Below are 25263 nucleotides of genomic sequence, written 5' to 3' on the forward strand. Positions count from 1 at the left end.
GGTAGAGTGAATGACAGTGAGGAGAGAGAGAATGACAGTGAGGGGACAGTGAATGACAGAGATAGAGATAGTGAGTGACAGTGAGGGTGGAGTGAATGACAGTGAGGGGAGAGTGAAGACAGTGAGGGTAGTGTGAGTGACAGTGAGGAGAGAGTGAATGACAGTGAGGGTAGAGTGAGTGACAGTGATGGGAGAGTGAATGACAGTGAGGGGAGAGTGAATGACAGTGAGTGGAGAGTGAATGACAGTGAGGGGAGAGTAAATGACAGTGAGGGGAGAGTGATTGACAGTGATAGAGAGAGTGAGTGACAGTGAGGGGAGAGTGAATGACAGTGAGGGGAGAGTGAATGACATTCATGGGAGAGTGAATGACAGTGATAGGGAGAGTGAGTGACAGTGAGTGGGAATGTGTAACAGTGATAGGGAGAGTGAATGACAGTGATAGGGAGAGTGAATGACAGTGAGGGGAGATTGAATGAAAGTGAGGGGAGAGCGAATGACAGTGATGGGAGAGTGAAAGACAGTGAGGGGAGAGTCAGTGACAGTGAGGGGAGAGTGAGTGACAGTGATAGGGAGAGTGAATGACAGTGACGGGAGAGTGAATGACAGTCCGGGGAGAGTGAATGATAGTGAGGGGGGAGAGTGAATGAATGTGATTGGGAGAGTGAATGACAGGGAGGGGAGAGTGAGTGACAGTGAGGGGGTTTGAATGACAGTCAGGCGGGAGTGAATGACAGTGAGGGGAGAGTGAATGATAGTGAGGGGAGAGTAAATGACAGTGAGGGGAGAGTGAATCACAGAGTGGGACGGTGAGTGACAGTGAGGGGAGAGTGAATGACAGTGAGGGGAGAGTGAATGACAGTGAGGGGTGAGTTAATGATATTTTTATGGAGAGTGAATGACAGTGATAGGGATAGTTATTGACAGTGAGGGGAGAGTGAATGACAGTTAGGGGAGAGTGCATGACAGTGAGAGGAGAGTGAGTGACAGTGATAGGGAGAGTGAATGACAGTGAGGGGAGCGTGAATGACAGTGAGGGGAGAGTAAATGACAGTGATAGGGACAGTAAATGACATCGAGGGTAGAGTGAATGATAGTGAGGGGAGAGTGAATGACAGTGAGGGAGAGTGAACGACAGTGATAGGTAGAGTGAATGACAGTGATAGGGAGAGTGAATGACAGTGAGGGTAGCGTGAATGACAGTGAGGGGAGAGTGAATGACAGTGATAGGGACAGTAAATGTCATCGAGGGGAGAGTGAATGATAGTGAGGGGAGAGTGAATGACAGTGAGGGAGAGTGAGTGACTGTGATAGGGAGAGTGAATGACAGTGAGGGGAGAGTGATTGACAGTGAGGGGAGAGCGAATGACGGTGAGGGGATAGTGAATAACAGTGAGGGAGAGTGAATGACAGTGAGGGTAGAGTGAATGACAGTGATAGGGAGAGTGAGTGATTGTGAGGGGACAGTGAATGACAGTGAGGGAGAGTGAATGACACTGATAGGGAGAGTGAGTGACAGTGAGGGGAGAGTGAATGACAGTGAGGGTGAGTGGATGTCAGTGAGGGGAGTGTGAATCACAGTGAGGGGAGAGTGAATGACAATGAGGGGAGAGTGTATGACAGTGAGGGGAGAGGGAATGACAGTGATAGGGAGAGTGAGTGACATAGAGGGGGGAGGGAACGACAGTGATAGGTAGAGTGAGTGACAGTGAGGTGAGAGAGAATGACAGTGAGGGGAGAGTGAATGACAGTGTGGTATGAGTGATTGACACTGATAGAGATAGTGAGTGACAGTGAGGGGAGAGTGAATGACAGTGAGGGGAGAGTGAATGACAGTGAGGGGAGAGTGAATGACAGTGATTGGGAGAGTGAGTGACAGTGAGGGAGAGTGAGTAACAGTGATAGGGAGAGTGAATGACAGTGAGGGGGAGTGTGAATGACCGTGAGGGTAGAATGAATGACAGTGAGGGGTGAGCGAATGACAGTTAGGGGAGAGTAAATGACAGTGAGGGGAGAGTGAATGACAGTGAGGGGAGAGTGAGTTACTGTGAGGGGAGAGTGAGAGACACTGATAGGGAGAGTGAATGACAGTGAGGGGAGAGTGAATGACAGTGAGGGGAGAGTGAATGACATTGAGGGGGAGAGTGAATGACATTGAGGGTGAGAGTGAATGACAGTGAGGGGAGAGTGAGTGACAGTGAGGGTGTTTGAATGACAGTGAGGGGGGAGTTAATGACAGTGAGGGGATAGTGAGTGACAGTGAGGGAGAGTGAGTGACAGTGATAGGGAGAGTGAATGACAGTGATAGGGAGAGTGAATGACAGTGAGGGGAGAGTGAATGACAGTGAGGGGAGAGTGAGTGACAGTGATAGGGAGAGTGAATGACAGTGAGGGGTGTGTGAATGATAGTGAGGGGAGAGTAATTGACGTGGAGGCGAGATTGAATGACAGTGAGGGAGAGTGAATGACAGTGAGGGGAGAGTGGATGACAGTGAGGGGAGAGTTTATGACTGATAGGGAGAGTGAATGACAGTGAGGGGAGAGTCAATGACAGTGATAGGGAGAGTGAGTGACAGTGAGTGGGGAGTGAATGACAGTGAGGGGAGAGTGAATGACATTCACGGGAGAGTGAATGTCAGTGAGGGGAGAGTGAATGACAGTGAGGGGAGAGTGAATGACAGTGATAGGCAGAGTGAATGACAGTGAGGGGAGCGTGAATGACAGTAAGGGGAGAGTGAATGACAGTGATAGGGAGAGTGAATGGCAGTGAAAGGAGAGTGAATGATAGTGAGGGGAGAGTGAACGACAGAGAGGGAGAGTGAGTGACAGTGATAGGGAGAGTGAATGACAGTGAGGGGAATGTGAATCACAGTGAGGGGAGAGTGAGTGACAGTGATAGGGAGAGTGAATGACATTGATGGGAGCACGAATGACAGTGAGGGGATAGTGAATGACACTGATGGAGAGTGAGTGACAGTGATAGGGAGAGCGAATGATCGTGAGGGGAGAGTGAATGACAGTGAGGGAGAGTGAGTGACAGTGATAGTGAGAGTGAATGACATTGAGGGGAGAGTGAACGACAGTGAGGGGAGAGTGAATGGCAGTGAGGGGAGAGTGAATGACAGTGATAGTGAGAGTGAGTGACAGTGAGGGGAGAGTTCATGACAGTGAGGGAGAGTGAATGACAGTGATAGGGAGAGTGAGTGACTGTGAGGGGACAGTGAATGACAGTGAGGGGAGAGTGAATGACAGTGATAGGAAGAGTGAGTGACATTGAGGGGAGAGTGAATGACAGTCATTGGGAGAGTGAGTGACTGTGAGGGGACAGTGAATGACATTGAGGGGAGAGTGAATGACAGTGATAGGGAGAGTGAGTGACTGTGAGGGGACAGTGAATGACAGTGAGGGGAGAGTGAATGTCAGTGATAGGGAGAGTGAGTGACAGTGAGGGGAGAGTGAATGAAAGTGAGGGAGAGTGAATGACAGTGAGGGGAGAGTGAATGACATTGATAGGAAGAGTGAATGACAGTTTAGGGAGAGTGAATGACAGTGAGGGTAGAGTGAATGACAGTGATAGGGTGAGTGAATGACAGTGAGGGGACAGTGAATGACAGTGAGGGGAGAGAGAATGACAGTGAGGGGAGAGAGAATGACAGTGAGGGGTCAGTGAATGACAGAGATAGAGAGAGTGAGTGACAGTGAGGGGGAGTGAATGACAGTGAGGGGAGAGTGAAGACAGTGAGGGTAGAATGAGTGACAGTGATATGGAGAGTGAGTGACAGTGAGGGGGGAGAGAATGACAGTGAGTGGAGAGTGAATGACAGTGAGGGGAGAATAAATGACAGTGAGGGGAGAGATATTGACAGTGATAGAGAGAGTGAGTGACAGTGAGGGGAGAGTGAATGACAGTGAGGGGAGAGTGAATGACAGTGAGGGGAGAGTGAATGACAGTGATAGGGAGAGTTAGTGACAGTGAGGGTGAGTGTGTAACAGTGATAGGGAGAGTGAATGACAGTGGGCGGGAGAGTGAATGACAGTGAGGGCAGATTGAATGACAGTGAGGGGAGAGTGAATGAGAGTGAGGGGAGAGTGAATGACAGTGAGGGGAGACTGAATGACATTGAGGGGAGAGTAAATGACAGTGAGGGGAGAGTGAATGACAGTGAGGGGAGAGTGAATGACAGTGAGTGGAGAGTGAATGACAGTGAGGGGGGAGTGAATGACAGTGATAGTGTGAGTGAATGACAGTGAGGGGAGAGTGTGTGACAGTGAGGGGAGAGTGATTGACAATGAGGGAAGAGTGAATGACAGTGATAGGGTGAGTGACTAACAGTGCGGGGAGAGTGAATGATAGTGAGGGGTGAGTGAATGACAGTGAGTGAGAGTGAGTGACAGTGATAGGGAGAGTGAATGACAGTGAGGGGTGTTTGAAAGACAGTGAGGGGAGAGTAATTGCCGGTGAGGGGAGATTGAATGACAGTGAGGGAGAGTGAATGACAGTGAGGGGAGAGTGGATGTCAGTAAGGGGAGAGTTATTGACAGTGAGGCGGGATTGAATGACAGTGAGGGGAGAGTGGATGACAGTGAGGGGAGAGTGAATGACAGTGATAGGGAGAGTTAGTGACAGTGAGGCGGGAGTGAATGACAGTGAGTGGAGAGTGAATGACATTGAGGGGAGAGTTAAAGAAAGTGATAGGGAGAGTGAGTGACAGTGAGTGGGGAGAGAATGACAGTGAGGGGTGAGTGAATGACAGTGATAGGGGGAGTGAATGACAGTGAGGGGAAAGTAAATGACAGTGAGGGGAGAGTGAATGACAGTGAGGGGAGAGTGATTGACAGTGAGGGGGAGAGTGAATGACAGTGAGGGGAGAGTGAATGACAGTGATAGAGAGAGTGAGTGACAGTGAGGGGAGAGTGAATGACATTGAGGGTAGAGTGAATGACAGTGAGGGGAGAGTGAATGACAGTGATAGGGAGAGTGAGTGACAGTGAGGGAGAGTTTCTAACAGTGATAGGGAGAGTGAATGACAGAGAGGGGTAGAGTGAATGTCAGTGATAGGGAGAGTGAATGACAGTGATAGCGAGAGTGAATGACAGTGAGGGGGGAGTGAATGACAGTGAGGGGAGAGTGAATGACAGTCATGGGAGAGTGAATGACAGTGAGGGGAGCGTGAATGACAGTGAGGGAAGAGTGAATGACAGTGATAGGGAGAGTGAATGGCAGTGAGGGGAGAGTGAATGATAGTGAGGGGAGAGTGAATGACAGTGAGGGAGAGTGAGTGACAGTGATAGGGAGAGTGAATGACAGTGAGGGGAGAGTGAATGACAGTGAGGGGAGAGTGAATGTCAGTGAGAGGAGAGTGAATGACAGTGATACGGAGAGTGAGTGACAGTGAGGGGAGAGTGAATGACAGTGAGGGAGAGTGAATGACAGTGATAGGGAGAGTAAGTGACTGTGAGGGGACAGTGAATGTCAGTGAGGGGAGAGTGAATGGCAGTGAAAGGGAGAGTGAGTGACATTGAGGGGAAAGTGAATGACAGTGATAGGGAGAGTGAGTGACAGTGAGGGGACAGTGAATGACAGTGAGGGGAGAGTGAATGACAGTGATAGGGAGAGCGAGTGAATGTGAGGGGACAGTGAATGACAGTGAGGGGAGAGTGTATGACAGTGATAGGGAGAGTGAGTGACAGTGAGGGGAGACTGAATGACAGTGAGGGAGAGTGAATGACAGTGAGGAGAGAGTGAATGACAATGATAGGAAGAGTGAATGACAGTGTAGGGAGAGTGAAGGACAGTGAGGGTAGAGTGAAAGACAGTGATAGGTTGAGTGAATGACAGTGAGGGGAGAGTGAATGACAGTGAGGGGAGAGTGAATGACAGTGAGGGTAGAGTGAATGACAGTGAGGAGAGAGAGAATGACAGTGAGGGGACAGTGAATGACAGAGATAGAGATAGTGAGTGACAGTGAGGGTGGAGTGAATGACAGTGAGGGGAGAGTGAAGACAGTGAGGGTAGTGTGAGTGACAGTGAGGAGAGAGTGAATGACAGTGAGGGTAGAGTGAGTGACAGTGATGGGAGAGTGAATGACAGTGAGGGGAGAGTGAATGACAGTGAGTGGAGAGTGAATGACAGTGAGGGGAGAGTAAATGACAGTGAGGGGAGAGTGATTGACAGTGATAGAGAGAGTGAGTGACAGTGAGGGGAGAGTGAATGACAGTGAGGGGAGAGTGAATGACATTCATGGGAGAGTGAATGACAGTGATAGGGAGAGTGAGTGACAGTGAGTGGGAATGTGTAACAGTGATAGGGAGAGTGAATGACAGTGATAGGGAGAGTGAATGACAGTGAGGGGAGATTGAATGAAAGTGAGGGGAGAGCGAATGACAGTGATGGGAGAGTGAAAGACAGTGAGGGGAGAGTCAGTGACAGTGAGGGGAGAGTGAGTGACAGTGATAGGGAGAGTGAATGACAGTGACGGGAGAGTGAATGACAGTCCGGGGAGAGTGAATGATAGTGAGGGGGGAGAGTGAATGAATGTGATTGGGAGAGTGAATGACAGGGAGGGGAGAGTGAGTGACAGTGAGGGGGTTTGAATGACAGTCAGGCGGGAGTGAATGACAGTGAGGGGAGAGTGAATGATAGTGAGGGGAGAGTAAATGACAGTGAGGGGAGAGTGAATCACAGAGTGGGACGGTGAGTGACAGTGAGGGGAGAGTGAATGACAGTGAGGGGAGAGTGAATGACAGTGAGGGGTGAGTTAATGATATTTTTATGGAGAGTGAATGACAGTGATAGGGATAGTTATTGACAGTGAGGGGAGAGTGAATGACAGTTAGGGGAGAGTGCATGACAGTGAGGGGAGAGTGAGTGACAGTGATAGGGAGAGTGAATGACAGTGAGGGGAGCGTGAATGACAGTGAGGGGAGAGTGAATGACAGTGATAGGGACAGTAAATGACATCGAGGGTAGAGTGAATGATAGTGAGGGGAGAGTGAATGACAGTGAGGGAGAGTGAACGACAGTGATAGGTAGAGTGAATGACAGTGATAGGGAGAGTGAATGACAGTGAGGGTAGCGTGAATGACAGTGAGGGGAGAGTGAATGACAGTGATAGGGACAGTAAATGACATCGAGGGGAGAGTGAATGATAGTGAGGGGAGAGTGAATGACAGTGAGGGAGAGTGAGTGACTGTGATAGGGAGAGTGAATGACAGTGAGGGGAGAGTGATTGACAGTGAGGGCAGAGCGAATGACGGTGAGGGGATAGTGAATAACAGTGAGGGAGAGTGAATGACAGTGAGGGTAGAGTGAATGACAGTGATAGGGAGAGTGAGTGATTGTGAGGGGACAGTGAATGACAGTGAGGGAGAGTGAATGACAGTGATAGGGAGAGTGAGTGACAGTGAGGGGAGAGTGAATGACAGTGAGGGTGAGTGGATGTCAGTGAGGGGAGTGTGAATCACAGTGAGGGGAGAGTGAATGACAATGAGGGGAGAGTGTATGACAGTGAGGGGAGAGGGAATGACAGTGATAGGGAGAGTGAGTGACATAGAGGGGGGAGGGAACGACAGTGATAGGTAGAGTGAGTGACAGTGAGGTGAGAGAGAATGACAGTGAGGGGAGAGTGAATGACAGTGTGGTATGAGTGATTGACACTGATAGAGATAGTGAGTGACAGTGAGGGGAGAGTGAATGACAGTGAGGGGAGAGTGAATGACAGTGAGGGGAGAGTGAATGACAGTGATTGGGAGAGTGAGTGACAGTGAGGGAGAGTGAGTAACAGTGATAGGGAGAGTGAAGGACAGTGAGGGGGAGTGTGAATGACAGTGAGGGTAGAATGAATGACAGTGAGGGGTGAGCGAATGACAGTTAGGGGAGAGTAAATGACAGTGAGGGGAGAGTGAATGACAGTGAGGGTAGAGTGAGTTACTGTGAGGGGAGAGTGAGAGACACTGATAGGGAGAGTGAATGACAGTGAGGGGAGAGTGAATGACAGTGAGGGGAGAGTGAATGACATTGAGGGGGAGAGTGAATGACATTGAGGGTGAGAGTGAATGACAGTGAGGGGAGAGTGAGTGACAGTGAGGGTGTTTGAATGACAGTGATGGGGGAGTTAATGACAGTGAGGGGATAGTGAGTGACAGTGAGGGAGAGTGAGTGACAGTGATAGGGAGATTGAATGACAGTGAGGGGAGAGTGAATGACAGTGATAGGGAGAGTGAATGACAGTGAGGGGAGAGTGAATGACAGTGAGGGGAGAGTGAGTGACAGTGAGGGAGAGTGAGTGACAGTGATAGGGAGATTGAATGACAGTGAGGGGAGAGTGAATGACAGTGAGGAGGAAGAGTGAATGACAGTGTTTCGGAGAGTGAATGACAGTGAGGTGAGAGTGAGTGACAGTGAGGGGGTTTGAAAGACATTCAGGGGGGAGTGAATGACAGTGAGGGGAGAGTGAATGATAGTGAGGGGAGAGTCAATGACAGTGAGGGGAGAGTGAATCACAGAGTGGGAAGGTGAGTGACAGTGAGGGGAGAGTTAATGACATTGAGGGGAGAGTGAATGACAGTGAGGGGTGAGTGAATGACATGTATATGGAGAGTGAATGACAGTGATACGGATAGTGATTGACAGTGAGGGGAGAGTGAGTGACAGTGAGGGGAGAGTGAATGACAGTGATAGGCAGAGTAAATGACTGTGATAGGGAGAGTGAATGACAGTGAGGGGAGTGTGAATGACTGTGAGGGGAGATTGAATGACAGTGATAGGGAGAGTAAATGACAGTGAGGGGAGAGTGAATGATAGTGAGGGGAGAGTGAATGACATTGAGGGGAGAGTGAATGACAGTGAGGGGTGAGTGAATGACATGTATATGGAGAGTGAATGACAGTGATACGGATAGTGATTGACAGTGAGGGGAGAGTGAATGACAGTGAGGGGAGAGTGAGTGACAGTGAGGGGAGAGTGAATGACAGTGATAGGCAGAGTAAATGACTGTGATAGGGAGAGTGAATGACAGTGAGGGGAGTGTGAATGACTGTGAGGGGAGATTGAATGACAGTGATAGGGAGAGTAAATGACAGTGAGGGGAGAGTGAATGATAGTGAGGGGAGAGTGAATGACAGTGAGGGGAGAGTTAATGACAGTGAGGGGAGAGTGAATGACAGTGATCGGGAGAGTGAATGACAGTGAGGGGTGAGTGAATGACAGTGATAGGGAGAGTGCATGACAGTGATAGGGAGAGTGAATGGCAGTGAGGGGAGAGTGAATGATAGTGAGGGGAGAGTGAATGACAGTGAGGGAGAGTGAGTGACAGTGATAGGGAGAGTGAATGACAGTGAGGGGAGAGTGAATGACAGTGAGGGGAGAGTGAATGTCAGTGAGAGGAGAGTGAATGACAGTGATACGGAGAGTGAGTGACAGTGAGGGGAGAGTGAATGACAGTGAGGGAGAGTGAATGACAGTGATAGGGAGAGTGAGTGACTGTGAGGGGACAGTGAATGTCAGTGAGGGGAGAGTGAATGACAGTGATAGGGAGAGTGAGTGACATTGAGGGGAAAGTGAATGACAGTGATAGGGAGAGTGAGTGACAGTGAGGGGACAGTGAATGACAGTGAGGGGAGAGTGAATGACAGTGATAGGGAGAGCGAGTGAATGTGAGGGGACAGTGAATGACAGTGAGGGGAGAGTGTATGACAGTGATAGGGAGAGTGAGTGACAGTGAGGGGAGAGTGAATGACAGTGAGGGAGAGTGAATGACAGTGAGGGGAGAGTGAATGACAATGATAGGAAGAGTGAATGACAGTGTAGGGAGAGTGAAGGACAGTGAGGGTAGAGTGAATGACAGTGATAGGTTGAGTGAATGACAGTGAGGGGAGAGTGAATGACAGTGAGGGGAGAGTGAGTGACAGTGAGGGGAGAGTGAATGACAGTGACGGGAGAGTGAATGACAGTCCGGGGAGAGTGAATGATAGTGAGGGGGGAGAGTGAATGAATGTGATTGGGAGAGTGAATGACAGGGAGGGGAGAGTGAGTGACATTGAGGGGGTTTGAATGACAGTCAGGCGGGAGTGAATGACAGTGAGGGGAGAGTGAATGATAGTGAGGGGAGAGTAAATGACAGTGAGGGGAGAGTGAATCACAGAGTGGGACGGTGAGTGACAGTGAGGGGAGAGTGAATGACAGTGAGGGGAGAGTGAATGACAGTGAGGGGTGAGTTAATGATATTTTTATGGAGAGTGAATGACAGTGATAGGGATAGTTATTGACAGTGAGGGGAGAGTGAATGACAGTTAGGGGAGAGTGCATGACAGTGAGGGGAGAGTGAGTGACAGTGATAGGGAGAGTGAATGACAGTGAGGGGAGCGTGACTGACAGTGAGGGGAGAGAGAATGACAGTGAGGGGAGTGTGAATGACAGTGAGGGGAGAGTGAATGACAGTGAGGGGAGAGTGAACGACAGTGAGGGGACGGCGAATGAGAATGAGTGGAGAGTGAATGACAGTGAGGGGAGTGTGAATGTCAGTGAGGGGAGAGTGAATGACAGTGGGGGGAGACTGAATGACATTGAGGGTGAAGTGAACGACAGTGATAGGGTGAGTGAATGACAGTGAGGGGAGAGTGAATGACATTAAGGGGAGAGTGTATGACAGTGATAGAGAGAGTGAATGACAGTGATTGGGAGAGTGAGTGACAGTGAGGGGAGAGTGAATGACAGTTAGGGGGTGTGAACGACAGTGATAGGGAGAGTGAATGACAGTGAGGAGAGAGTGAATGACAGTGAGGTGAGAGTGAATGACAGTGAGGGGAGATTGTATGACAGTGATTGGGAGAGTGAATGACAGTGAGGGGAGAGTGAATGACAGTGATTGGGAGAGTGAGTAACAGTGAGGGGATAGAGAATGACAGTGAGGGGAGAGTGAGTGACAGTGAGGGGAGAGTGAATGACAGTGAGGGGAGAGTGAATGACAGTGAGGGGAGAGTGAATGACAGTGATAGGGTAAGTGAATGACAGTGAGGGGAGAGTGAATGACTGTGAGGGGAGAGTGAATGACAGTGAGGGGAGAGTGAATGACAGTGAGGGGTGAGTTAATGATATTTTTATGGAGAGTGAATGACAGTGATAGGGATAGTTATTGACAGTGAGGAGAGAGTGAATGACAGTTAGGGGAGAGTGCATGACAGTGAGGGGAGAGTGAGTGACAGTGATAGGGAGAGTGAATGACAGTGAGGGGAGCGTGACTGACAGTGAGGGGAGAGTGAATGACAGTGATAGGGACAGTAAATGACATCGAGGGTAGAGTGAATGATAGTGAGGGGAGAGTGAATGACAGTGAGGGAGAGTGAACGACAGTGATAGGTAGAGTGAATGACAGTGATAGGGAGAGTGAATGACAGTGAGGGGAGAGCGAATGACGGTGAGGGGATAGTGAATAACAGTGAGGGAGAGTGAATGACAGTGAGGGTAGAGTGAATGACAGTGATAGGGAGAGTGAGTGACTGTGAGGGGACAGTGAATGACAGTGAGGGAGAGTGAAAGACAGTGATAGGGAGAGTGAGTGACAGTGAGGGGAGAGTGAATGACAGTGAGGGTGAGTGGATGTCAGTGAGGGGAGTGTGAATCACAGTGAGGGGAGAGTGAATGACAATGAGGGGAGAGTGTATGACAGTGAGGGGAGAGGGAATGACAGTGATAGAGAGAGTGAGTGACATAGAGGGGGGAGGGAACGACAGTGATAGGTAGAGTGAGTGACAGTGAGGTGAGAGAGAATGACAGTGAGGGGAGAGTGAATGACAGTGTGGTATGAGTGATTGACACTGATAGAGATAGTGAGTGACAGTGAGGGGAGAGTGAATGACAGTGAGGGGAGAGTGAATGACAGTGAGGGGAGAGTGAATGACAGTGATTGGGAGAGTGAGTGACAGTGAGGGAGAGTGAGTAACAGTGATAGGGAGAGTGAATGACAGTGAGGGGGAGTGTGAATGACCGTGAGGGTAGAATGAATGACAGTGAGGGGAGATCGAATGACAGTGATAGGGAGAGTGAATGACAGTGAGGGGAGAGTGAATGACAGTGAGGGTAGAGTGAGTTACTGTGAGGGGAGAGTGAGAGACACTGATAGGGAGAGTGAATGACAGTGAGGGGAGAGTGAATGACAGTGAGGGGAGAGTGAATGACATTGAGGGGGAGAGTGAATGACATTGAGGATGAGAGTGAATGACAGTGAGGGGAGAGTGAGTGACAGTGAGGGTGTTTGAATGACAGTGAGGGGGGAGTTAATGACAGTGAGGGGATAGTGAATGATAGTGAGGGGAGAGTGAATGACTGTGAGGGGAGAGTGAATGATAGTGAGGGGAGAGTCAATGACAGTGAGTGGAAGGTGAGTGACAGTGAGGAGAGAGTGAATGACAATGAGGGGAGAGTTAATGACAGTGATAGGGAGAGTGAGTGACAGTGAGGGGAGAGTGAATGACAGTGAGGGGAGAGTGAATGACAGTGAAAGGGAGAGTGAGTGACTGAGAGGGGAGAGTGAATGACTGTGAGGGAGAGAGAATGACAGTGATAGGGAGAGTGAGTGACAGTGAGGGGAGAGGGAATGACAGTGAGGGAGAGTGAATGACTGTGAGGGGAGAGTGAAAAACAGTGATAGGGAGAGTGTGTGACAGACAGGGGAGAGTGAATGACAGTGAGGGGAGAGGGAATGTCATTGAGGGGAGAGTGAATGACAGGGAGGGGGAGAGTGAATGTCAGTGAGGGGAGAGTGAATGACAGTGAGAGGAGAGTGAATGTCAGTGAGGGGAGAGTGAATCACAGTGATAGGGAGAGTGAGTGACAGTGAGGGGAGAGTGAATGACAGTGACGGATAGTGAATGACAGTGAGGGGAGAGTGAATGACAGTGAGAGGAGAGTGAGTGACAGTGATAGGCGGAGTGAATGACAGTGATAGGGAGAGTGAGTGACAGTGAGGGGAGAGTGAATGACAGTGATAGTGAGAGTGAATGACAGTGAGGGGAGAGTGAATGACAGTGAGGGAAGAGTGAATGACAGTAATGGGAGAGTGAATGACAGGGAGGGGGAGAGTGAATATCAGTGAGGGGAGAGTGAATGACAGTGAGGGGAGAATGAATGTCAGTGAGGGGAGAGTGAATCACAGTGATAGGGAGAGTGAGTGACAGTGAGGGGAGAGTGAATGACAATGAGGGAGAGCGAATGACAGTGAGGGGAGAGTGAATGACAGTGAGGGGAGAGTGAGTGACAGTGAGGGGAGAGTGAGTGACAGTGAGGAGCGAGTGAATGACAGTGATAGGGAGAGTGAATGACAGTGAGGGGGCAGTGAACGACTGTGATAGGTAGAATGAGTGACAGTGAGGGGAGAGTGAATGACAGTATGGTGTGAGTGAGAGACAATGAGGGGAGAGTGTATGATAGTGATAGGGAGAGTGAGTGACAGTGAGGGAGGAGAGAACGACAGTGAGGGGAGAGTGAATGACAGTGAGGGGAGAGTGAATTACAGTGAGGGGATAGTGAATGACAGTGAGGGGAGAGTGAATGACAGTGATAGAGAGAGTGAGTGACAGTGAGAGGAGAGTGAATGACAATGAGGGGAGAGTGAATTACAGTGAGGGGAGGGCGAATGACAGTGAGGGGAGAGTGAATTACCGTGAGGGGAGAGTGAGTGACTGTGAGGGTAGAGCGAATGACAGTGAGTCGAGAGTGAAAGACAGTGATAGGGAGAGTGAGTGACAGTGAGGGGAGAGTGAATGACAGTGAGGGGAGAGTTAATGACAGTGATAGGGAGAGTGAGTGACAGTGAGGTGAGAGTGAATGACAGTGAGGGGAGAGTGAATGACAGTGAGGGGAGAGTTAGTGACAGTGTTGGGAGAGTGAGTGACAGTGATAGGGAGAGTGAATGACAGTGAGGGGAGCGTGAATGATAGTGAGGGGAGAGTGAATGACTGTGAGGGGAGAGTGAATGACAGTGAGGGAGAGTAAAAGACAGTGATAGGGAGAGTGAGTGACAGTGAGGGGAGAGTGAATGACAGTGATAGGGAGAGTGAGTGACAGTGAGGTGAGAGTGAATGACAGTGAGGGTGAGTGAATGACAGTGAGGGGAGAGTGAATGACAGTGATAGGGACAGTGAGTGACAATGAGGGGAGAGTGAATGACAGTGAGGGGAGATTGAATGACAGTGAGGGGAGTGAATGACAGTGATAGGGAGAGTGAGAGACAGTGAGGGGTGAGTGAATGACAGTGAGGGAGAGTGAGTGACAGTGATAGGGAGAGTGAATGACAGTGAGGGGAGCGTGAATGATAGTGAGGGGAGAGTGAATGACTGTGAGGGGAGAGTGAATGACAGTGAGGGAGAGTGAATGACAGTGATAGGGAGAGTGAATGACAGTGAGGGGAGATTGAATGACAGTGAGGGGAGTGAATGACAGTGATAGGGAGAGTGAGTGACAGAGAGGGGTGAGTAAATGACAGTGAGGGACAGTGAGTGACAGTGATAGGGAGAGTGAATGACAGTGAGGGGAGCGTGAATGATAGTGAGGGGAGAGTGAATGACTGTGAGGGGAGAGTGAATGACAGTGAGGGAGAGTGAATGACAGTGATAGGGAGAGTGAATGTCAGTGAGGGGAGCGTGAATGATAGAGAGTGGAGAGTGAATGACAGTGAGGGGGCAGAGTGAATGAATGTGATTGGGAGAGTGAATGACAGTGAGGGGAGAGTGAGTGACAGTGAGGTGGGAGTGAATGACAGTGAGGGGGGAGTGAATGACAGTGACGGGAGAGTGAATGACAGTGAGCGGAGTGTGAATGACAGTGTGGGGAAAGTGAGTCACAGTGAGGCGGGAGTGAATGACAGTGAGGGGGGAGTGAATGACAGTGATAGGGAGAGTGAGTGACAGTGAGGAGAGAGTGAATGACATTGACGGATAGTGAATGACAGTGAGGGGAGAGTGAATGACAGTGAGGGGAGAGTGAGTGACAGTGATAGGCGGAGTGAATGACAGTGATAGGGAGAGTGAGAAACAGTGAGGGGTGAGTAAATGACAGTGAGGGACAGTGAGTGACAGAGAGGGGAGAGTGAATGGCAGTGATAGGGAGAGTGAGTAACTGTGAGGGAAGACTGAATGACAGTGAGGGCAGAGTGAATGACAGTGATAGGGAGAGTGAGTGACAGTGAGGGGAGAGTGAATGACAGTGAGGGAGTGAAAATGACAGTGTGGGGAGAGTGAATGACAGTGAGGGGAGAGGGAATGACAGTGATAGGGAGAGTGAATGACAGTGAGGGGGCAGTGAACGACTGTGATAGGTAGAATGAGTGACAGTGAGGGGAGAGTGAATGACAGTATGGTGTGAGTGAGAGACAATGAGGGGAGAGTGTATGATAGTGATAGGGAAAGTGAGTGACAGTGAGGGAGGAGAGAACGACAGTGAGGGGAGAGTGAATGACAGTGAGGGGAGAGTGAATTAGAAGGGATAGTGAATGACAGAGAGGGGAGAGTGAATGACAGTGATAGAGAGAGTGAGTGACAGGGAGAGGAGAGTGAATGACAATGAGGGGAGAGTGAATTACAGTGAGGGGAGGGCGAATGAAAGTGAGGGGAGAGTGAATTACAGTGAGGGGAGAGTGAGTGACAGTGAGGGTAGAGCGAATGACAGTGAGTCGAGAGTGAAAGACAGTGATAGGGAGAGTGAGTGAAAGTGAGGGGAGAGTGAATGACAGTGAGGGGCGAGTTAGTGACAGTGTTGGGAGAGTGAGTGGCAGTGATAGGGAGAGTGAATGACAGTGAGGGGAGCGTGAATGATAGTGAGGGGAGAGTGAATGACTGTGAGGGGAGAGTGAATGACAGTGAGGGAGAGTGAATGACAGTGATAGGGAGAGTGAGTGACAGTGAGGGGAGAGTGAATGACAGTGATAGGGAGAGTGAGTGACAGTGAGGTGAGAGTGAATGACAGTGAGGGAGAGTGAATGACAGTGAGGGGAGAGTGAATGACAGTGATAGGGACAGTGAGTGACAGTGAGGGGAGAGTGAATGACAGTGAGGGGAGATTGAATGACAGTGAGGGGAGTGAATGACATTGATAGGGAGAGTGAGTGACAGTGAGGGGTGATTGAATGACAGTGAGGGAGAGTGAGTGACAGTGATAGGGAGAGTGAATGACAGTGAGGGGAGCGTGAATGATAGTGAGGGGAGAGTGAATGACTGTGAGGGGAGAGTGAATGACAGTGAGGGAGAGTGAATGACAGTGATAGGGAGAGTGAATGTCAGTGAGGGGAGCGTGAATGACAGAGAGTGGAGAGTGAATGACAGTGAGGGGGCAGAGTGAATGACTGTGATTTGGAGAGTGAATGACAGTGAGGGGAGAGTGAGTGACAGTGAGGTGGGAGTGAATGACAGTGAGGGGGGAGTGAATGACAGTGACGGGAGAGTGAATGACAGTGAGCGGAGTGTGAATGACAGTGAGGGGAAAGTGAGTGACAGTGAGGCGGGAGTGAATGACAGTGAGGGGGGAGTGAATGACAGTGATAGGGAGAGTGAGTGACAGTGAGGGGAGAGTGAATGACAGTGACGGATAGTGAATGACAGTGAGGGGAGAGTGAATGACAGTGAGGGGAGAGTGAGTGACAGTGATAGGCGGAGTGAATGACAGTGATAGGGAGAGTGAGTGACAGTGAGGGGAGAGTGAATGACAGTGATAGGGAGAGTGAATGACAGTGAGGGGAGAGTGAATGACAGTGAGGGGAGAGTGAATGACAGTGAGGGGAGAGTGAATGACAGGGAGGGGGAGAGTGAATGTCAGTGAGGGGAGAGTGAATGACAGTGAGGGGAGAGTGAATGTCAGTGAGGGGAGAGTGAATCACAGTGTTAGGAAGAGTGAGTGACAGTGAGGGGAGAGTGATTGACAATGAGGGAGAGTGAATGACAGTGAGGGGAGAGTGAATGAGAGTGAGGGGAGAGTGAGTGACAGTGATAGGCGGAGTGAATGACAGTGATAGGGAGAGTGAGTGACAGTGAGGGGAGAGTGAATGACAGTGAGGGAGAGTGAATGACAGTGAGGGGAGAGTGAATGACAGTGATAGGGAGAGTGAGTAACAGTGAGGGGAGAGTGAATGACAGTGAGGGGAGAGTGAATGACGGTGAGGGGAGAGTGAATGACAGTGAGGTGAGAGTGAAAGACAGTGATAGGGAGAGTGAATTACAGTGAGGCGAGATTGAATGATAGTGAGGGGAGCGTGAATGTCAGTGAGGGAGAGTGAGTGACAGTGATAGGGAGAGTGAGTGACAGTGAGGGGAGAGTGAATGACAGTGAGGGAGAGTGAATGACAGTGAGGGGAGAGTGAATGACAGTGAGGGGAGATTGAATGACAGTGAGGGGAGAGTGAATGACAGTGATAGGGAGAGTGAGTGACAGTGAGGGGTGAGTGAATGACAGTGAGGGAGAGTGAGTGACAGAGAGGGGAGAGTGAATGGCAGTGATAGGGAGAGTGAGTAACTGTGAGGGAAGACTGAATGACAGTGAGGGCAGAGTGAATGACAGTGATAGGGAGAGTGAGTGACAGTGAGGGGAGAGTGAATGACAGTGAGGGAGTGAAAATGACAGTGTGGGGAGAGTGAATGACAGTGAGGGGAGACTGAATGACAATGAGGGGAGAGTGAATGACAGTGATAGGGAGAGTGAATGACAGTGAGGGGGCAGTGAACGACTGTGATAGGTAGAATGAGTGACAGTGAGGGTAGAGTGAATGACAGTATGGTGTGAGTGATAGACAATGAGGGGAGAGTGTATGATAGTGATAGGGAGAGTGAGTGACAGTGAGGGAGGAGAGAACGACAGTGAGGGGTGAGTGAATGACAGTGAGGGGAGAGTGAATTACAGTGAGGGGATAGTGAATGACAGTGAGGGGAGAGGGAATGACAGTGATAGAGAGAGTGAGTGACAGTGAGGGGAGAGTGAATGACAATGAGGGGAGAGTGAATTACAGTGAGGGGAGGGCGAATGACAGTGAGGGGAGAGTGAATTACAGTGAGGGGAGAGTGAGTGACAGTGAGGGTAGAGCGAATGACAGAGAGTCGAGAGTGAAAGACAGTGATAGGGAGAGTGAGTGACAGTGAGGGGAGAGTGAATGACAGTGAGGGGAGAGTTAGTGACAGTGTTGGGAGAGTGAGTGACAGTGATATGGAGACTGAATGACAGTGAGGGGAGCGTGAATGATAGTGAGGGGAGAGTGAATGACTGTGAGGGGAGAGTGAATGACAGTGAGGGAGAGTGAATTACAGTGAGGGGAGAGTGATTGACAGTGAGGGGAGAGCGAATGACCGTGAAAGGGAGAGTGAGTGACAGTGAGGTGAGAGTGAATGACAGTGAGGGAGAGTGAATGACAGTGAGGGGAGAGTGAATGACAGTGATAGGGACAGTGAGTGATAGTGAGGGGAGAGTGAATGACAGTGAGGGGAGATTGAATGACAGTGAGGGGAGTGAATGACAGTGATAGGGAGAGTGAGTGACAGTGAGGGGTGAGTAAATGACAGTGAGGGACAGTGAGTGACAGTGATAGGGAGAGTGAATGACAGTGAGGGGAGCGTGAATGATAGTGAGGGGAGAGTGAATGACTGTGAGGGGAGAGTGAATGACAGTGAGGGAGAGTGAATGACAGTGATAGGGAGAGTGAATGTCAGTGAGGGGAGCGTGAATGACAGAGAGTGGAGAGTGAATGACAGTGAGGGGGCAGAGTGAATGAATGTGATTGGGAGAGTGAATGACAGTGAGTGGAGAGTGAGTGACAGTGAGGTGGGAGTGAATGACAGTGAGGGGGGAGTGAATGACAGTGACGGGAGAGTGAATGACAATGAGCGGAATGTGAATGACAGTGAGGGGAAAGTGAGTGACAGTGAGGCGGCAGTGAATGACAGTGAGGGGGGAGTGAATGACAGTGATAGGGAGAGTGAGTGACAGTGAGGGGAGAGTGAATGACAGTGACGGATAGTGAATGACAGTGAGGGAGAGTGAGTAACAGTGATAGGGAGAGTGAATGACAGTGAGGGGGAGTGTGAATGACCGTGAGGGTAGAATGAATGACAGTGAGGGGAGAGCGAATGACAGTGATAGGGAGAGTGAATGACAGTGAGGGGAGAGTGAATGACAGTGAGGGTAGAGTGAGTTACTGTGAGGGGAGAGTGAGAGACACTGATAGGGAGAGTGAATGACAGTGAGGGGAGAGTGAATGACAGTGAGGGGAGAGTGAATGACATTGAGGGGGAGAGTGAATGACATTGAGGATGAGAGTGAATGACAGTGAGGGGAGAGTGAGTGACAGTGAGGGTGTTTGAATGACAGTGAGGGGGGAGTTAATGACAGTGAGGGGATAGTGAATGATAGTGAGGGGAGAGTGAATGACTGTGAGGGGAGAGTGAATGATAGTGAGGGGAGAGTCAATGACAGTGAGTGGAAGGTGAGTGACAGTGAGGGGAGAGTTAATGACAGTGAGGGTAGAGTGAATGACATTGAGGGGAGTGTGAATGACAGTGATAGGGACAGTGAATGACAGTTAAGGGAGAGTGAATGATAGTGAGGGAAGAGTGAATGACAGTTAGGGAGAGTGAGTGACAGTGATACGGAGAGTGAATGACAGTGAGGGGAGAGTGAATGATAGTGAGGCTAGAGGGAACGACAGTGATAAGGAGAGTGAGTGACAGTGAGGGGAGAGTGAGTGATAGTGAGGGGAGAGCGAAAGACAGTGAGGCTAGAGTGAACGACAATGATAGGGAGAGTGAGTGACAGTGAGGGGAGAGTGAATGACAGTGAGGGGAGAGTGAATGACAGTGTTAGGGAGAGAGAGTGACAGTGATGGAGAGTGAATGACAGTGAGGGGAGAGTGAATGACAGTAATAGGGAGAGAGAATGACAGTGAGGGGAGAGTGAATGACAGTGAGGGGAGAGTTAGTAACAGTGAGGGCAGAGTGAGTGACAGTGATAGGGAGAGTGAATGACAGTGAGGGGAGAGTGAATGATAGTGAGGGGAGAGTGAATGACTGTGAGGGGAGACTGAATGACAGTGAGGAAGAGTGAATGACAGTGATAGGGAGAGTTAGTGACAGTGAGGGGAGAGTTAGTAACAGTGAGGGGAGAGTGAGTGACAGTGATAGGGAAAGTGAATGACAGTGAGGGGAGAGTGAATGAATGTGATTGGGAGAGTGAATGACAGTGAGGGGAGAGTGAATCACACAGTGGGAAGGTGAGTGACAGTGAGGGGAGTGTGATGACAGTGAGGGGAGTGTGAATGACAGTGAGGGGTGAGTGAATGACAGTGAGGGGTGAGTGAATGACATTTATATGGAGAGTGAATGACAGTGATAGGAATAGTGATTGACAGTGAGGGGAGAGTGAATGACAGTGAGGGGAGAGTGAATGACAGTGATGGGAGAGTGAATGACAGTGATAGGCAGAGTGAATGACAATGATTGGGAGAGTGAATGACAGTGAGGGGAGCGTGAATGACAGTGAGGGGAGAGTGAATGACAGTGATAGGGACAGTTAATGACATCGAGGGGAGAGTGAATGATAGTGAGGGGAGAGTGAATGACAGTAAGGGAGAGTGAGTGACAGTGATAGGGAGAGTGAATGACAGTGAGGGGAGAGTGAATGACAGTGAGGGGACAGTGAATGACAGTGAGGGGAGAGTGAATAACAGTGAGGGTGTGTGAATGACAGTGAGGGGAGCGTGAATGACAGTGAGGGGAGAGTGAATGACAGTGATAGGGAGAGTGAGTGACTGTGAGTGGAGAGTGAATGACAATGATAGGGAGAGTGAGTGACAGTGAGGGGAGAGTGAATGACAGTGAGGGTGAGTGAATGTCAGTGAGGGGAGAGTGAATGACAGTGAGGGGAGAGTGAATGACAATGAGGGGAGAGTGAATGACAGTGAGGGGAGAGGGAATGACAGTGATAGGGAGAGTGAGTGATAATGAGGGGGGAGTGAACGACAGTGATAGGTAGAGTGAGTGACAGTGAGGGGAGAGAGAATGACAGTGAGGGGAGCGTGAATGACAGTGGGGTATGAGTAATTGACACTGATAGAGAGAGTGAGTGACAGTGAGGGGAGAGTGAATGACAGTGAGGGGAGAGTGAATGGCAGTGAGGGGAGATTGAATGAAAGTGATAGGGGGAGTGAGTGACAGTGAGGGGTGATTGAATGACAGTGAGGGCAGAGTGAGTGACAGTGAGGGGAGAGTGAGTGACAGTGATAGGGAGAGTGAATGACAGTGAGGGGAGAGTTAATGACAGTGAGGGGAGAGTGAATGACATTGAGGGGGAGAGTGAATGACATTGAGGGGGAGAGTGAATGACAGTGAGGGGAGAGTGAGTGACAGTGAGGGGGTTTGAATGACAGTGAGGGGGGAGTGAATGACAGTGAGGGGATAGTGAATGATAGTGAGGGGAGAGTGAATGACAGTGAGGGGATAGTGAATGATAGTGAGGGAAGAGTCAATGACAGTGAGGGGAGAGTGAATGACAGTGATGGGAGAGTGAATGACAGTGATAGGGACAGTGAATGACAGTTAGGGGAGAGTGAATGATAGTGAGGGAAGAGTGAATGACAGTGAGGGAGAGTGAGTGACAGTGATGCGGAGAGTGAATGACAGTGAGGGTAGAGTGAATGACAGTGAGGCGAGAGTGAATGCCAGTGAGGGGAGAGTGAATGACAGTGATAGGGAGAGTGAGTGACAGTGAGGGGAGAGTGAATGACAGTGAGGGGAGAGTGAATGACAGTGATAGAGAGAGTGAATGACACTGAGGGGAGAGTGAATGATAGTGAGGGGAGAGTGAATGACAGTAAGGGAGAGTGAGTGACAGTGAGGGGAAAGTGTATGACAGTAATAGGGAGAGTGAGTGACAGTGAGGGGAGAGTGAATGACAGTGAGGGAGAGTGAATGACAATGAGGGGAGAGTTAATGACAGTGATAGGGAGAGTGAGTGACAGTGAGGGGAGAGTGAATGACAGTGAGGGGAGAGTGAATGACAGTGAAAGGGAGAGTGAGTGACTGAGAGGGGAGAGTGAATGACTGTGAGGGAGAGAGAATGACAGTGATAGGGAGAGTGAGTGACAGTGAGGGGAGAGGGAATGACAGTGAGGGAGAGTGAATGACTGTGAGGGGAGAGTGAAAAACAGTGATAGGGAGAGTGTGTGACAGACAGGGGAGAGTGAATGACAGTGAGGGGAGAGGGAATGTCATTGAGGGGAGAGTGAATGACAGGGAGGGGGAGAGTGAATGTCAGTGAGGGGAGAGTGAATGACAGTGAGAGGAGAGTGAATGTCAGTGAGGGGAGAGTGAATCACAGTGATAGGGAGAGTGAGTGACAGTGAGGGGAGAGTGAATGACAGTGACGGATAGTGAATGACAGTGAGGGGAGAGTGAATGACAGTGAGAGGAGAGTGAGTGACAGTGATAGGCGGAGTGAATGACAGTGATAGGGAGAGTGAGTGACAGTGAGGGGAGAGTGAATGACAGTGATAGTGAGAGTGAATGACAGTGAGGGGAGAGTGAATGACAGTGAGGGAAGAGTGAATGACAGTAATGGGAGAGTGAATGACAGGGAGGGGGAGAGTGAATATCAGTGAGGGGAGAGTGAATGACAGTGAGGGGAGAGTGAATGTCAGTGAGGGGAGAGTGAATCACAGTGATAGGGAGAGTGAGTGACAGTGAGGGGAGAGTGAATGACAATGAGGGAGAGCGAATGACAGTGAGGGGAGAGTGAATGACAGTGAGGGGAGAGTGAGTGACAGTGATAGGCGGAGTGAATGACAGTGATAGGGAGAGTGAGTGACAGTGAGGGGAGAGTGAATGACAGTGAGGGGGGAGTGAATGACAGTGAGGGGAGAGTGAGTGACAGTGAGGAGCGAGTGAATGACAGTGATAGGGAGAGTGAATGACAGTGAGGGGGCAGTGAACGACTGTGATAGGTAGAATGAGTGACAGTGAGGGGAGAGTGAATGACAGTATGGTGTGAGTGAGAGACAATGAGGGGAGAGTGTATGATAGTGATAGGGAGAGTGAGTGACAGTGAGGGAGGAGAGAACGACAGTGAGGGGAGAGTGAATGACAGTGAGGGGAGAGTGAATTACAGTGAGGGGATAGTGAATGACAGTGAGGGGAGAGTGAATGACAGTGATAGAGAGAGTGAGTGACAGTGAGAGGAGAGTGAATGACAATGAGGGGAGAGTGAATTACAGTGAGGGGAGGGCGAATGACAGTGAGGGGAGAGTGAATTACCGTGAGGGGAGAGTGAGTGACTGTGAGGGTAGAGCGAATGACAGTGAGTCGAGAGTGAAAGACAGTGATAGGGAGAGTGAGTGACAGTGAGGGGAGAGTGAATGACAGTGAGGGGAGAGTTAGTGACAGTGTTGGGAGAGTGAGTGACAGTGATAGGGAGAGTGAATGACAGTGAGGGGAGCGTGAATGATAGTGAGGGGAGAGTGAATGACTGTGAGGGGAGAGTGAATGACAGTGAGGGAGAGTAAAAGACAGTGATAGGAAGAGTGAGTGACAGTGAGGGGAGAGTGAATGACAGTGATAGGGAGAGTGAGTGACAGTGAGGTGAGAGTGAATGACAGTGAGGGTGAGTGAATGACAGTGAGGGGAGAGTGAATGACAGTGATAGGGACAGTGAGTGACAATGAGGGGAGAGTGAATGACAGTGAGGGGAGATTGAATGACAGTGAGGGGAGTGAATGACAGTGATAGGGAGAGTGAGAGACAGTGAGGGGTGAGTGAATGACAGTGAGGGAGAGTGAGTGACAGTGATAGGGAGAGTGAATGACAGTGAGGGGAGCGTGAATGATAGTGAGGGGAGAGTGAATGACAGTGAGGGGAGAGTGAATGACAGTGATAGGGAGAGTGAATATCAGTGAGGGGAGCGTGAATGACAGAGAGTGGAGAGTGAATGACAGTGAGGGGGCAGAGTGAATGACTGTGATTGGGAGAGTGAATGACAGTGAGGGGAGAGTGAATGACAGTGATAGGGACAGTGAGTGACAATGAGGGGAGAGTGAATGACAGTGAGGGGAGATTGAATGACAGTGAGGGGAGTGAATGACAGTGATAGGGAGAGTGAGAGACAGTGAGGGGTGAGTGAATGACAGTGAGGGAGAGTGAGTGACAGTGATAGGGAGAGTGAATGACAGTGAGGGGAGCGTGAATGATAGTGAGGGGAGAGTGAATGACAGTGAGGGGTGAGTGAATGACAGTGATAGGGAGAGTGAATATCAGTGAGGGGAGCGTGAATGACAGAGAGTAGAGAGTGAGTGACAGTGAGGTGGGAGTGAATGACAGTGAGGGGGGAGTGAATGACAGTGACGGGAGAGTGAATGACAGTGAGCAGAGTGTGAATGACAGTGTGGGGAAAGTGAGTCACAGTGAGGCGGGAGTGAATGACAGTGAGGGGGGAGTGAATGACAGTGATAGGGAGAGTGAGTGACAGTGAGGAGAGAGTGAATGACATTGACGGATAGTGAATGACAGTGAGGGGAGAGTGAATGACAGTGAGGGGAGAGTGAGTGACAGTGATAGGCGGAGTGAATGACAGTGATAGGGAGAGTGAGAAACAGTGAGGGGTGAGTAAATGACAGTGAGGGACAGTGAGTGACAGAGAGGGGAGAGTGAATGGCAGTGATAGGGAGAATGAGTAACTGTGAGGGAAGACTGAATCACAGTGAGGGCAGAGTGAATGACAGTGATAGGGAGAGTGAGTGACAGTGAGGGGAGAGTGAATGACAGTGAGGGAGTGAAAATGACAGTGTGGGGAGAGTGAATGACAGTGAGGGGAGAGGGAATGACAGTGATAGGGAGAGTGAATGACAGTGAGGGGGCAGTGAACGACTGTGATAGGTAGAATGAGTGACAGTGAGGGGAGAGTGAATGACAGTATGGTGTGAGTGAGAGACAATGAGGGGAGAGTGTATGATAGTGATAGGGAAAGTGAGTGACAGTGAGGGAGGAGAGAACGACAGTGAGGGGAGAGTGAATGACAGTGAGGGGAGAGTGAATTAGAAGGGATAGTGAATGACAGAGAGGGGAGAGTGAATGACAGTGATAGAGAGAGTGAGTGACAGGGAGAGGAGAGTGAATGACAATGAGGGGAGAGTGAATTACAGTGAGGGGAGAGTGAGTGACAGTGAGGGTAGAGCGAATGACAGTGAGTCGAGAGTGAAAGACAGTGATAGGGAGAGTGAGTGAAAGTGAGGGGAGAGTGAATGACAGTGA

The sequence above is a fragment of the Cetorhinus maximus genome, chromosome 6, assembly GCF_964194155.1.
Source record: "Cetorhinus maximus chromosome 6, sCetMax3.hap1.1, whole genome shotgun sequence".
Taxonomy (NCBI): Eukaryota; Metazoa; Chordata; class Chondrichthyes; order Lamniformes; family Cetorhinidae; genus Cetorhinus; species Cetorhinus maximus.